Here is a 16,461-nt window from a genome sequence, read left to right on the forward strand (position 1 = left end):
AAGAAAGGCCAGCCCAAAGTAATGCACCAGGTCAACTTTGCACGGAGTACTTGTAGCGACATCGTATCACTTAGAGAGAACAGAGGCTGAATTTCGATGGTCGTTGTTCTGGATTCAGCGCAACGCCTCGATAGGGCGCCAACAGCTGAACAATAAACTAGTAGTCTAGCGTGCACCAACAAAAAAAACCAATCGAAAACGGCGTACGGAACTTTTTGCGTCCGCCGTTGACGTGACATCGGTTATATGTGTGCATTTGAACCTGTGAATGTTTGTAAAAATGTTTTATAATGATAATGCAGTTGTGGGGTTCGTGAACGTGCTGTTAATACCGCGTTCGTTCACCGAAATATCAGCCGACTAGGCAACTTCATTCTTGTTACTCTGACCGCAATAAAATAACTAGTGATTGATTAGTAAGGCAAAGACGGAACGATGGATTTTCGTCTACTTGAGAACAGGCAAGCACAATTTTTATACCATAAAAATGCTCAACACAAACGTGTAGACCATACTGTTTTCTTGCTATTTTCCCAACATCAACCTTTTATTTATAAGCGGCTCGAGCTAAGCTATTTCTTTTGTGAACTAGATGATATCAGCGAACTGCGTAGTTTTTTTTCTTTCGAAAGCCAAAGGGGCAGTAGCATCGAAGCCGTTCTCGATACTACAGACTCGTTTGAAATGCGCGTTTTTCTATTAGCTCTTACGATATTGAAGGTTATAAACAGTCAACAGGCGCTGGCAGCAATGCGAAACTGCTATTATGGCCCTAATCGCTTCGCTCATCCTCAATCTATTAGCGTCATTAGGAACAGGCAATGTGATTTTCTGGTTACCCTAGCGATGATATGTCGATTATATTAAATCAGCAAAAATCTTTCTGTGTAACCAGACAAGTATGGCTTGTCTTGTCCTTTGTTACGACCAGGACGCCAAACCGTTCATTGTTTTCTATCTACCAATAGGACAAAGTCATCTGTAGGAGAGCGAGAGGGGTAGAACTAGTAGCGCGTCGTAGTTAGTGGTAAATCTCCACCAGGCTATACTAACTGGCTCTCATCGCGACTATTTTACTGAAACAGTGGCTTGTGTGAATACATAAATCTTCTGCTGTCCTTTTAAGCTGAACTAAATATGGACTCAAATTATTGAGACACGCCAATTTCTATTGTGGAATCCGTAAAGAAGGATCGATAATAAATGGATATATTCATAGGTGCTAGGGCCTCTGCTCCTTCATATTCGAAACAAATCTATCCCTCACACTTCATAGAACAATAGAATTTTTAAGGTACTCTTTAAATCATCTCTGCAGTGGACGCACTAACGGAGTCTTGCCCTGAATCTGCTTCAGTCTTCAAATAATGATCAGTAAACTTAATTAATAGTTGAAAATTTTAATCCAATAGAAGATGAGCACGATTTTCTGTGCATATATTGAGATGTACTCAACAACAATTTAAAACAGACTGTTGTATTGTACTGTTTAGCTAAATATCCCTATGCAACAGACTCAGGTAAGAATATATATGGGAAGGAATTCAAGCTTTTTTTTTTTTTTTTTTTTTTACTCGGCAACTAAAACAAATTGCCGTCGATTAAAAGCGGTTTCAAGTGTACGCTAGCGGTAGAAAAGGCTACCTCCACCTATTCGTGGGAGATATCTCCCAATAGTAAGCTTCCAGGTACAGTGAAACCTAATAACGTTATTTCCAGGTGCCTCGAACGTTATTGATAGACTGCTCAGGTATCCCTGTGTCGAATCGAGATTCAGCTTTGTCATAACGTAATCAGGCACGGTGGTGTCAAGGACAATATCACGTTCGCGATAGCAGGCCCGCGCACAGTGGCCTTTTGGATTACGCCACTGAAAGATGGCGCCTGACATCATCAGATCGTAACCTGGGATGTAGTGTTGATAGTACGATACCCCTACAATCGCACCCGCCAGTTCGCTGTGAATCACAAGAGCAAATACACTGTACTCGAATGGTAAGTTTAGTACATGTTTTGCATCGTTCTGTTTGTAGCTTGGCAAACATCTATGTGACAAGGGAAATCGGTGCTAAAACAAACTTTCCGACGCGACATGCCGCAAGACCTTCAGGTGTTCACCATGGAGATTTTACTAGACGTTGAGTTGAAAGTTATCCATTGCTTATCTAACTACATTACGTCTTGGTTAGATGACTGATTATATACCATATGACTGGAAAGCTTAAACGTTGTCCATGAATTTTAGGTTATTGTCCTTCAGTGGTGTAAACATCGTCCGCCCGTGACATCTAAATAGGCACAGATTGTTCCCACTTCCTGTACCATTTAATAGAACACAACTAACACTTACTTGGACTCGTAGTAGTAGTAGTAGTAGTAGTAGTAGCAGCAGCATACAGTCACACAAAAAAATGCTCGATGTTTTGCCATCATCCCTATAGCTTAATTAGTTCAAGCTTTCCGCTTGATGATTTCCGCTTAATACCCTTCTGCTTGCAGGCTGAGCTACCCCGAAAGTTTCAATTGTGTGTCACTTGACTACTTCTGCCATATAGCTCCATATGCGAAGCATCATCGTTCAATGCGTACGCTGATAGGCGTTCCATAAATCGAGCGCGTGACATGTTGAGGACTCATCATCAGGACGTATTTTACGAGCCGTTCGTGACTGCTAAATGTTAGCGAGCTATTTCAATTCAAAGGCGACGGGAAAAGCATCTCCAAACATTTCGAATTAGTCTATGCTAAAAAGTTCTTAAAACGCATTTGGCAGGACCACAAAATGAGAACAAATAGCGCTCGCTGCAGACATTTCTTTCTTTCTTTCATTTACTTTCTTTTCCATACAGTAGCCGATCAATATTCATTAATTGGTTAGTGGCCATTACGATTTCAGTATGTTTTTGAATGTAGATTTGTTAATAATAGATGATATGGACGTTCTCAAGGGGTGTTTTTTTCGACTGCTGTTTAACAAAGGATCCGCAACTGGCTGAACGTGCAATGTTACTATAGAAGCTAGATTTCAATGTAGATAAATTATGTTGATAAGCTATAATAAGTTCTATTGATTTGGGTTAACAAGATGCTATCAAATCGAGACAGTCAGCGCCACGGTAACGTTTCGTATTTTGCTAATATTATCTTTGCAACGCTGAACGTATTAAAACGAAAGCGAAATAGCTCTCAGCTTTATGCGACTATGATTCTTTCAAATTGATCTCCACATATCTTAAAACAGCTGGATGCATGAAATTGCCCTAGTTTATTGTTCCAGCTTTGACCTGAAGCCTGAACATGATCTTTCGAAAAATTCGTTTGAAAAATAAATCATCTTACTAATCCTGCGTGGATGAATCGTACTTGTCCGTGCAACAATGACTCAAATCTCCCTTGCGCATTCGGCATTATATATACATATATTATAATAATAATAATAACAATAATAATATAGCTCGGCATCATTGTTTTCTGGCCGTTTTTTCACTCTTGGATTCTTACTACCTGAACGCTCTTTCTTGTCGCCTTAAGCCGACCTACATATCGAACTGGCACGGAACAATATCTCGAGCGTCATCGTTTCTCTTTCAACGTTCCAAAAAAATCTAAGTGTCTTGTCCTGTCGCGTTGGTGAACCTGGGTTCCGGGGAACAAGGCCCGGTTATCGTTAACTCGCCACCGATAGCCCATCGTAGGCACACTCCGAGTGTATCATAGCGATCCGCCTTTAGGAACTCCTCAAAAAATTTACCTGAATTCAGCTTTTACCCTAGTTGGTTGTAGCACAGAAATGTGCGGATGGGCTTTCTCTTTTATTGTTGGCGAAGGCCGCTAAACAGTTTTTGTGTAGCTTTTCTTCTCTCTTCCAGTTATTTAGCTCTGAGCACTGTCCAAAGGGCTTATTTGTGTGCTATAAAAACTCTGGAACAAGTCTGAGAGTGGCCTTTTGGCTCGAGCCTGTTAAAATACCGAAGGAGCTAGAAATCCGTCAAATTCCGAGGCGCGGATATTTCAGGTATGCTAGGACATATGCATGCATTCTTAGTTTTGCGGCTTGACATGATCAACCATTGTTAAGGACACTTAGAAAATGTCGACAGAAGGCGAGAAATCGCGGCAAAGGAATGTGGGATTCCCCAAAATCGTTCTCTAGTTTGTCCTTACGGCCAATCCGACGTGGCTTAGACGCTGGTTGGACATCGCTGTCAAACGCTCCGGAAGGCGTTTTTCGTATAATCATTTGTTTGACTGATTCCACTGCACTTGGCCTGTTTTGTCCTGTGGTGTCCGCTGGGGCAGTACACTTTTTATTGCGCGTTAGAGGCCAGGTGGTTAGATTCTCTAGAGGGGGTGCGACAGCTAGTATTCCAATGCGCACGGAGAAGATTCTTCTTTCTTTCTTTCGTCACTTCCCATCTCTGAGAATCCCTCAATTTGATGCCCAATATTTGTATTGGCTGGCGCTATCTGGTTCAGGCTTTTTATCCATTATGTCATTATACATTTACCATAGGGGCAGACAAATGTGGATTCGAAAAGAGTCAGCGTAAAGAAAAGTTCAAGACGGAATACATATAGGCGACAAATGAAGAGAACTAAAGCGTAGATGTAGACTTACGATAAGACGTAGCCTAAGTATATAACTAGGCAGAACTATATATTACATAACGCATTGGTTTTTAGATTTTTATTTTGTTTTAAGCGTCATCACTACATGCCGACTATCGTTGATATTATAGGGCTTATAGCTTGACTACCTCGTCTGATACGTTAATTAGGAAATAAATAATTATGGTCACAGTAGTACAATTAGTAAGTTCCATAATTGTTCTGGATTGTTCCCTCACATATTACAAGAAGACTACAGGGCCTGCCTGCCCGAATCGTCGATTAATGGAGGGCCGTCCTTCAAGAGATTATTAATAGAAATAACTTCGGTGAATTATAAACCCTGTTTTATGCCTTATCATATAGCTCAATACTCGTAGACAAGTGCTTACCTGTTTATGTGTTAAAAAAAAAATTCGGTTACAGGTAAACAGACAGGTTGTTCATCTAAGAATCACTTTTGACCTGACACTCCCTACCGGGACCACTTTCGGCATGGAGTGACCCATTTATGATGTGTCTGGCGAATGAATTTCTAGTGTGCGCATTCATTGCAGCTGGATGACTCTATGCAAATACTATTTTTTATTTTGATTACTTTATGCTATCACTGCGTAAAGTTTATACTGAGACGAACTTTGAAACAAAGTGTGAAACACGAATCAAAATTAGGCTTACAAAGCATCGTCTATGCTTTCCGCGTTGCTCAACAGGGGTCTTCACGTACACATAAAGAAACAAGAAAACTGCATTCGTCGATATCCGTTATTGTAGCAAGGGGCATCTTCATCGTTGTCGAATTGTTTTCCTGGAGGGCAACTCCAATGAGCTGCCTGGCCTGTCTTTCCCTTGAGACCTGCTTCTTCTTGTTCTGAATTGCTACTTCTCTATTTCAGCGGTAGCGGAACCACCTGCCGGGCCCCCCGAACATTAAGCATTCAGGCAGTTCGGCGGCCGAAGAACACAGAGGCACATGTAGACAATAAAAGGGTTCGGTGTCGGCCTTAGGATCGAGTGAATGTTTTATTCTGTAGCAATCGACGACGAGAAGGACTAGATAGCATCAACTTGAGTTCGAAGTACCCGGCGGAGAGCTTGCGTAGTGTGTTAGAAAAATAAAGGTGACGCTTTTGCTCCAGATAAAATTCGGCCATTCGACAACACTAGTTAAAAGCTTCTGTGTAGACGAGCGATCGTCGAGTAAACATTGTGACGCAAACAAATTAACGGGGTAAAAACTATAGTTTTGTCCCGTATCTTTTCTTCGGGTAGAAGGCAGGTAATCGAATAATCCCGCTGGGTCGAAGGGTTATATTCGGAGCGATGAGTGCGTCTGGGATACACTGCTATCGGCAAATGGGTTTTATCGAATCGTATTATATATACACACACACATATATATATATATATATATATATATATATATATATTAATCCCCGTTACTCGGAGACTGACAGTGTATCAGTGAGTGACGGCGGCTTTTATACCCTTTATATCCTATATCGTGTTCCAAACTTTTTTATGACACCGACGTGACCCAAAATAGGCCACTAGAGCTAACAATACGTTTGGATTACTCGTCACGCTAAGTCAACTTGTTATTCTTTCGGTCCAAATAATCGATTTTCTGCTTACCGTTACAGCCGTTATTTTGTGCCGCCGTCGTGTAGCCACGTTAGCCATAGTTAATCCACCTATTAAATTTTCTCATTTCCTGCCGTCTCAAGCATTTAGCGGTACCTTTCATGTTAGTTGATTAGAGGCCTACGACATCTATTACATACCGTGCCATAAGGCCCCGACGAACTTTTTTGAATATGGCGTCGCTTGAAATACAGCAGGGAGTTAATTACCAAAATACTGCCACTGTTACGGTACGTACCAGGTTTTGGTCGCCTCTATAAGTGACGTCGCGTTTTACCCGTCATTGTGGATCGCATTCATGAGAAGCGTGAGCAGATGACGCTTTCACCACGAGTATCTTGGCCGGACGGCTATTTTGGATAATGAGGGAGCGCCTGTGATCTTTTTTGCCCCTGTAGCCAAGCCGAAAGGGGGACTGCTACCCCTTTTGTTATGTGAGAAAATATGATGTTCACAGGAGGACTCCTATGAGCAGTCTGGTGCAGATCTTGTCCGTGGTCGCTATGGTTGCTTTGATTCCACTACAGGAAACATAAGGACAGAACGAAGAAGCTGTTAACTATGGCGACTAGCCAGCGTAGCTATTACAAATAGTTAACTACTGGGCGAGCTGGCGTCATTCCAGCAATACATACCCCCTTAGTTATATACGTATTAACCGGTATACTGGACGCGTAACAAGGCTTCACAAACTTTATACTAGCTGGCCGCTGTAACGTCACTTTGATAGTGTGCCATATTATGAGGACGGTAAAAATGTTGATCGTAAACTCGCTTCCTAAACAGAGCCAGAGAGAGAGAGAGAGACGATTGTAAGCATTTTTATTGCGACCCAGGCAGAGTATTGTTTCAGTACCGTTTAGTTACCCATATAATTATTACAAACACGTATGATTAACAAAGTGTTTGTTATCAAACAATATGATCTGCTATTGCACAAACTGGCCGTCGCTTTTCCGATCAAGGAGTACTATAGAAACACTCAATATATTAACTGGAAGGTGAGGCCCTCTACTATCGACAAGGTTCATAATTACAGGATCATCGCACAAAACACTGTCTTAGTTCCGGCATAGCTTATAGAATAAAGGGCAGATATTCAGTGTTTGCTGAATAATGATTTTCCATTTTGTGCCCTCATAAAATACCCTTGACAGCTTCGCATAACATAGCTAACAATGTTTTGGTCAAATTTACATTCACAGAAGAGTTGGATCAAAGAAATAGCATCAATGCACATGCTCCTTATAAATCTAGCGAATGCTATTCCCCATCCGTTGGAAGGTCCAGTATAGTTCAGTGATGAAAACCTTGACCTGGCATCATGTCAACGACAACAAGCAGTATCGTGCATATAGTGCCACTCAATTAGACACGACACCCGCGCACTTAGCTTTACCTTATCAGCATTGTACACTGACAGTAATGCTACCTTCGTTATCCTTTTTACCACAGATCTCGCTGCAATACAAAAGCGCCATCTATTTAACCATTAACTGTGTCTGTTACCCGTACAAGCGGGCACTCACGACAGTAAAATAGTTAATGGATCTCATGTAAGTAACTAATCGGATGCTGTAGTGGCAGCTTGAGCCGATAGCCGGCCGCTGTCCGACTAGCCTGACACAGCCTGCTAGATCTTGCGACACTCAGCTCACGCTCGGGTGCCTTATTTCCATGAGTGGGTACGAATTATCGATTTGTCTGGAGTTTCTCCCACTTTCATTCTCCGGTAAGCGTTCACATCCACCGACGGTTGGATGTCTGTCCAGGACGGTCTGCCACCCCGCCACTCATTGGGCACGAGTATGCCGTCCCTTTAATCACGCTCGACTAAACGCTCCCCGAGGCGGTAACCACCTCGGCCTTCAGAAAGGCCACGCAACTAACGTGTGATTTGTCTGTTCGGTAAGCCTGATCGTTTGGTTGTCTAGTTAGTTTACGCTCGCATGGTGGCGTAAGTGTCTTGATTCTGCGACGTTCACGAGCGGAGCGTATAGGCACACGGGGAACTCCCTAGCCTTGCTCGCGTCAGGAAGCAACAGGAGCTGCTAGGATTCATGTCTCACTTTCTACTATTGCTATTGCTATAGTGGTGATGCGATATTCTAAGCAGTCGTCGAGGGGAAGAAGTTGTCTATTTAATTCGGTATTTCTGTCTGTTGTTACTGACGGGTCGTCCAGAGCGGGTGTTACCTCTTTAACGTGCTCTCTAGCGAAACCGTTACATCACTTATACGCTCGATACTGACTCATAGCTGACCCCCCCGCCTCAAAAGCTTTCCGTAGAACGCGGGCCATGATGACACGCTCTTCAGAACGCAGCTTTCGTTTTCAAAATAATGTTAGCTTGCTAGAGCTGTTTAGGGGATTGAAAATTTCTATCACGAACCATGACAGGCAATTGGATAGATACATATACATCTTTCATATTATTTTTTCTATTTGCGCCCATAAGCTAATTGCCTATCAATAAAGAACAGCACATTAACAAACCGAGTTGACGTTTAGCGCTGAAAATCAATGCTCAACTATTTCCTTTTTGCCTGTCGGAAGTGAAAACGCTGTTCGAGTCCACCAAAGAACAATGCAAACACAGTATAACAAGGCTTTAACAGAACGACGCTTTGGTACTAGCGCAACCATTCTAAAAATGGAAATTTACCGTTAAACACTACAGAGGAAGTGATCAGAAACGAATGAGGCGAGTGGTTGGCACCAAAAAGGAAGGGGAGTTACTTTGGTGACTGTGCCGGACGTAAACTCATGTCATCATGAATTATTGCTTGTAAAGGAAACGATCAGTGCCGCCAAATTATCTCGCACCCCGTTAGAACCTTATGGCTATGTGACGCGACAATCAATAGCACATAACGTAATCACCCGACGTCGACGCAAGACCTTTGAATAGCGTCTTGGATCGAGTAACATAGAATCGAATGATGTCTTCTGCTCTCGCACCCTCAACATTTAAGTCTATGTGACTTCAATGGCTTCCATGCATTAAAAAAGACAATAGATGGCGTTCTCTAAAGAACAGATATTCAGTTTACCAATATTTGTAGTGAAACAAGACAGAGCGAGGTCGTTTGCCGAGGTAATGCGGGCTCCAAAGGAACCCGTTAAATTATCCTTTTGAACTGAGTCTTCACACTTTACTATGTGATTTATCTCACTGCACACTACGTAGCGAGTCTGGACTACTAGACAATACACGGTACGTCCCGTAAGTCGGGCCATCTCAGCACTTTCAGGCACTTGGATTTGCGCCATTGCGAGTTAGTTTTAAGTTTCTACAGAGTAAACTGTTCGTAAAATCGAAATCTGACAATGGCCATGGGAACAATTGTTTTCGCGGTCCAGTGCTCCGTTCAATGGCAGATGTCTATTGTCGACGCTGAAACTCTTCGGTGTCTCAAAACACATGTTCAGCTAATCTATGTATTGTTTTGTAAACGTTTCCTTTACTGTTACCAAAGAATTTTAGTGAAAGGAATTAGGCCGAAACGGTCGAAGTTTATGGCGGTGGTATACATATGACTGAAAACATTTTTTGCCTGCCGGGTTCGTGTCGGTCAGCGGGAACCTGAGTGCAAGCATTAACGTTTGCAGGAACTTAATCGATTCTTTCGTGTGTTGGAACAGCGCACTGTTAAACTGCGCCGTAGCGTTATGTTATATTATAATAAGGTTATATGAAATGAAAAGTAACTCGAGTACCAATTGTTTCGATGAGATTAGACTGACAAATGTTCCTGCAAATTCAAAATAGTCGTTTGGATACGAAGGTACTCCTTGTACAATAGCTGTTACCGGTTACCAATGCTCGTCGAACTTTGACGGAGCTTCGACAACTGTCACATCCTCGATTGTTCAATGAAGATATAGTTTCTAGTTGGCCATAATAGGCTACTTAGTTTAACAAAAACCTTTCGACAGTCATACAACAAAACAGGCTTTAGCGATATGTTTTTCTACCCTATGGGCTTATTTGATCTTCACAGTAAACGTCCATCTTGAATGACGTTGTATCTCATCAAACAGATGGAGAATATATGGAACATAAGCAGAAAAATAAGTGCCGATTTTTAGTGTCCCAATCAGCGCAGGAGTTTCTATCTTTATTAAAGGACACAGAAAAGTGCTACTGTTATACACTAGTTACGAAATTCAGTAGTAGATTTAATCACTAGTCAGTCATCAACTAGTCCAAGTAAATGTAGGCTGCCTTCGTAAGCAACATATTTTGAACTTAAGGTTGTTCTAACCTAAGGCTAAAAACATGCGGTGCAATGAGAGTCTAGGTCTTCGGAGGGCACAACGCTCTTACGACCTCAGCTAAGAGAATAGCTGACACTCTATTGATATGCCTGTCTGTACCCTGCAGTTCTTCCATCTCATTAAGAGTGCAGTAATCCCATCGAACACTAAAATTCGTGCCGTGATCTTGCTGATACCGTTCACACTATTTGCAGCCCGCTTATCCATCGCCTATAGAAAAGCCAGCTCGATATTAACATGATAAAGAAAGCCACCCGACCATAAAGAATTGTGTCCAAGCTAGCTAAAGGGAGATCTCGGACGATGAAAGCGGGAACAAGACGTGCCAGGCAAGCGCTAACGCGAGAAAATTCTGAGATTGTCGATGTCCGCTGTACCAGAGAATATCGAAAAATCGACAAAAACATACATATTTTATAAGGACAGACTAGGAAGTATCTGGAGGTAGACAAGACATTTTATATACTTTGAAGCTATGTGTCCTTTTAGTTTTCGTATAGGTTTTTTAGAAACGCAGGATAGAAACTCGTAGACAGCAAAGGACAAAAGTCGAGCGACCTTAGCTAGAAATTAGCGAAGCTCCTTCACTATGTCGGAATTCCTGCGGGACTGCACCTGAAAAAAACGAAGCTCAGTTGCCAGGTAAGTAAAAGAAGCAATAAGGACTCCGATGCCTTTCCTGACTTGTGGAAGTTTTTTCTCTCTCGAAAATGGTGTATGCTTATGAGACGTGCGCCAGTGTGTGAAGTTGGCGGGCTAGCCTGATTGCCAGAAAAAGTAACTGTGAGCTTTGCAACTTGGGAGATGTAATAAGCATCGGTAAAGTTATTTTTGCAAGCATGTAAGGAGCCCGCGAGTCGTCGAGTGCGAGGATTGTGAAAGCTGGCGAGGATTGAATACAAAAGGTGGACTGAGTCAACGCAGAGAGGACTGCAGTTCTCTAGGATCTCCAAGTTTGCTAAATTCGGAAACAGCGGGATCTCTGAAGCCTTGATAGCCCAAGCAGGGATAAGCTCTGCACCCGACCCCACCTTATTTTGACCGATACCTCGTTGTGTCACGTGCATAGCCTGGGCTTCTAGGCTTCATGAGTACGGTGATCTTCTGTTTGTTAAAGCTACACCTAGGAAGCAAGAAAAAAACCAGAGAAGCGTATAGCTGCGCTGGAGAATACGGAAAGAGACAAGGGCAGTCGGTAACAGCAAGCATGTTGCACGCAGGCTGTAGCCGCATGGACGGCATAAATAGAAACTATGATTATAATAAATATAACCTCGTAGCACAATATAGCACCAAGGCGCAGGACCCACCTATAACACAAGTGTGTCTGTTCAATTGTTTGCTGCTTATTGACGAGATCGTGAAATGCTTCGATCGACGCTGGCTTTTTTTGCAAGCTCTGTCATGTTCATGGGAACTTCCTGTAGTATGGCGCTTTTTTAAAGCCTACATTTTCACTAGTGGATTTCAGGCACAGAGAAGCGGATAGCGTATCATTTCAATTTGAATGCTGAAATAGGTAGGGGCTGATTCCACAAAAAGTAGGAAAATAAACTGGACTGTGTGTAAGGTTCTTTTTTTGTTTGTACCGTCATAGTGACCATGCATACACATACAATACATGTATCAGCAAAGCAAGAATCGAGGGCTCAGTCAGCTCACAAAAAAACGACAGATGCTTTTTGGGGCAAATAGTTTGAATCAGTTACGTGTACCATAAAAAATCCATAATAATAATGTTTGTGCATACCTATATATGATATTATTAGATGTTAACCAGTGGTCGCATGAACTTGATACTGCCGTCTACATTAAGTAGTAAATAAAACACAATATTTAGACATTTCTCTCGACTCAGCCATTCCCATCAGTCCTTTCAAAGAAAACATATCGATGCTGTGTATCCTATTCATTGTTTAATTTTCGTTTCCTCAGCTGGTCCCCCTAAATTTTATAGTTCAGCCAATCTCGACTAAATATTAAACACATCACAAGTTTTTTTATGACACGTTTGATACAGAACTATCCATTCGATGTGAGTCAATTTCATGATAAAATTTATTGACACTTACCATCTTTCTTCCAACTTGGCGGCTGAAGCTCAGGCCTACTCAATATTGAAGTCACGAATCAATCCACCATTGGCTAACACGCCAAACTCAATATGACCACGGGTGTTAGCTACAAAATAATCAGACCTACTTGCCTACTCTGCCATCCCTGCCTGCCTCACGTAACATTGCCCCAGTGACTTTTCCCGCGATCGAAGCATGGAGCGGATCGATTTAGCCGTGCCAGCATCAACGTCCATACATACTAAAAACATATTCGATCTTCAATCAGTAAATTTGGAGTATTTTGTTCTTTCTTTTCAAGATACTTTATAGTCATCTTGGACTGAAACGATTCGAAGCGACACGGTTCGAGGTAACAAAGCCCGAAAACAAACCCGTAAAGCACCAGTTTATTTTCAAAAATGATAGAAGATCTCGACGCAGTCTCACATTGAATGCCCCGACTTCGCGCGTAGCCGATAGGCGTATCGTCTATGAATAATATATGTGAGCCTACAGGATTCATTTACTTGAAGCAACGACTTTTATCTGTTGATTTGTACGAATAAAAGCAAAATTTTTTCCGTTACGTTGCATCTTGAAGCCGAAAATTACCTGTTAGAACTAGAGTATAGGTAGCTGTTGCAGTTCCAGTTATTTGACGTTCGTTATCAGTTTGTTAGTATAGAAACGTCTCAATGTCTCAGAAAAAGAACTAACATAAGGGTACACCAAGGAGATACGATTGCGTCACTGGAGTTCTATTAAAATTCTACCGCTTAACTTGGCAGTTAGTTTTGTTAGGAAAATTTAAACGTATAGAAATATAAACACGGCTAGTAAAAGGCAGTTGCTTTACGAAAGCAGTTATTTTCAAGGTTAGAATTCCCGAGAGTAGATGTTTCCGTGAGCTTCCACAAGAACATGCCACTATAGACCATCACTCGCTAGATAGACGCATTGGCCATAAGTGATACCTAGTGACCTGGGTTGTAGGTTAAACCTGAGGTCCGGATCAGCATAAAGAAGAGGCAGCACAGTAATAGCGGCTTACAGAGTTGATGCAAAACGGCGTGCCACGCCTTCCAAGCAAAAGAAAGGTTTGCTGGTAGCGGCTATGTCCCTCTGCTCGAGGTGGAGTGAAAACGTGACCGGCATGGCCTTACCATGAGTGTTCCTCCTTATGGTATCTTGGTCAGGCTTTTCTAAGCACTGGCTTCAACTCATTTCGATGATTTTGTTGTCTGAACGCTGAGCGAAGGTTTAGCCAACGCCGTAAATGTGCGTATGGGGTAGACGAGACACGGGTCCTGTCAAGCAACCATGTGGATTTTGTAATTGCACTTTAAAGATTTGTTCGCCGAAATTTTGGCTGACCCAGTTTTCCCCAAAGCTCTAAGCCTAAAAATAGTTCCTAAAAACTATCGCCGACTTGAGCTCAGGTAACCTTTCAAAGTACAATAGGATCAGATGACTCATGGCAGGCTCTAATATAATATAAAGGAACATAGTTGCTTTCTGAAGATGTGTTCTGCCTTAAAGGGTCATGATCTAGAATTCATAGGCGACTTCCTCTGCAGCAAATGTAGTATCGCAGTTTTACTCATTTCTTTGAAAAAAAACACAAAGTGTTGAAAACGAGCGTCAAACAATAGAGGGCAACTCTATACTATTATGTCTAATGGCTTGCCTAGTTTCTATGCGACATTTTCTTCCATTACATGTACAGATGCAGGATTAAGCTGTTCGGGGCAGAATGCAAAGCAAAACCGTGGACAGTTTCATTTGAAATACCTACTCGTAAATAGATAATTATCGTAGAAAAGTGAAATCGACATCTCAGAGCCGCTGTCATCGACGCATATTCTAGCTGGCCTGCTTTAGCCAAATAATAAAGCCACTAGTTGAACGCATTGTCGGAAATAGAAAACGTATATCGCGTAATTTTACTTTCTCTTCGGTAAGCTACAAAATGTTCATCGAATTATCACAAAACGACTTCTCCAATCTAACATCTCGTAAGCATCAGAGGTATCCTAGACTTATCATATCATTAGAATATCTCACTATAATATTCCGAATCTAACCGGATGCTTATGTGGTATAACCGATAGTTTGATTACAATTCACACTCGAATAGACTCTTTATAAACATCAAAAAGGCCTTTTTGCCCACCCCTGTTTTTATCGGCGTTAATAAATCACCGTTCTTTCTGGCTTTCAACTGGTTTCGCGTGTACATTCTGTCTGTACGAAATATGAAAGGTAAAAGACAAAGGAGACGCTGTATGTCGTCGTCCTTGTGCTAATCATGTTGAATAAGGACTGTTGTGTTTCGACGATCAGAGTATCGTTGGGTACCATTACGGAATAGCTGTACACGTCTCTCTGATCCCATCTCGCCTCGTCAGCGAAAAAAAATGCTAAGCTGTCTAGATAATTTCGCGAGGCTTGCATCGATGGCGCTTGTTGATAGCCAATGATGTGTGCAGTGGGCTGCAGTGACGATTAACGGGACAATCTCGCACGTTGTAAACCCGAAGATGCCCTTCTTATGAAGAAGAACGTGTTCTTCCTTCAATTATAGACCAAACAAGTACACTTAAGTTAGGCAGGGAACGGGCGATCGAGTTGATGGCGTGACTAAAATTAAATAGAAAAAATCTTCATGAAATTATAGAGAAATGGGGATTTATCAATTTGAGATCAGCGAAACTACTCAATTGCTAATTCGATCCTAGCCTGCGGCGTCCTAGTGACTCGTGTAAGACCATCAGTATCAGGACTTCAGGACGTGTTTGCTTCACCGACCACCCGTTTATGTTGTCTTTGCAAAAGCTACTATGCAAGCCGACAGAGCAACGTGCGAGTCATACCCTCCTAGGAAAACTTGCTCATAATCATGTATAGACGGAATAATTTATAAATAATATGCGCTTGACGTTAACGTATGCGAGGTCTGTGTTTAGTTGATCTAAGCTTGTTGTCGAGGCATACGAACTTAGGTAAGCAGCTTTATATGTATAGCTAATGTACGTTTGAGGCTAGCGAAGACAGACCAATGCAGCATTAAGGAAAAACCGCTTCTACGTCACACTCTTGCTTCTATGAAAGTAATAAGCTTTATTCAAGAGGCACAGCAAATCAAGCACCGTTCGCCCGTTCCGTATAATCTGCTCTCGAAATTACGATATGTATTTTTATATTTGGGCCATATTTATGGTTGACGTTCGTCAATAATAATCATATATGTTTTATGTCACGGCTTGATCTGGCGGCGTGCGTTTAGATGAGAATATTTCCTGTTCCTTACTTTAGTTGGATATGTGGGCACTATATTGAGTATAATAGACATCGAGGAATAGGATTAGAAGGGTTGTCCTCGATATTTAGGACAAGATGCACTGAAGCGAAAAATAGTCAAGTTTTCGAACTCTATTTAAAGTTCGACATATGCATAACTCTATCCACTAATACATATCCCTAAGGCACATTTCTGTTAATGCTAATTGATGCAGACATGACTATGATGCCAGTAATTATTATTATATATTATTATTATTATTTTATATGCCGTCCGCTTTCTATAAATTAACTTTACGGTTGCTGTTATAATAATCCCTCAATCACTTCCTTCACGCATCAGTTTCAAGGGCTATTGAAGTTTCATAACGGACTATCAAAAATATATCGTTAAATTTTAACTAGTTTACGGAATATATATATATATATATATATATTTGTTTCTATAAACGGTTGATACAGTTCTACCTATTTAGAGTCTGAATGACGTATGAGCTGTCTGCTGAAAAAAACAAGCTTATTTCAACAGTTAAAATGGTGCAGCTGGGAAAAGACCAGAAGCCGACTAATC

General features: G+C 41.6%; 1 long non-coding RNA gene across 1 annotated transcript; it reads right to left on the bottom strand.

Moving 5' to 3' along the window:
- Positions 1 to 3,362: 3,362 nt before the first annotated feature.
- On the bottom strand, positions 3,363 to 7,926 carry LOC111244530 (uncharacterized). Its single transcript, XR_002670928.2, has 3 exons — positions 7,450 to 7,926; positions 6,888 to 7,030; positions 3,363 to 6,773 (listed from the first exon to the last, which is right to left on the bottom strand). It is a non-coding gene; the product is annotated as an uncharacterized LOC111244530 (long non-coding RNA).
- Positions 7,927 to 16,461: the final 8,535 nt, after the last annotated feature.

Source organism: Varroa destructor, unplaced genomic scaffold (assembly GCF_002443255.2).
Source record: "Varroa destructor unplaced genomic scaffold, Vdes_3.0 BEIS01000002.1, whole genome shotgun sequence".
Lineage (NCBI taxonomy): Eukaryota > Metazoa > Arthropoda > Arachnida > Mesostigmata > Varroidae > Varroa > Varroa destructor.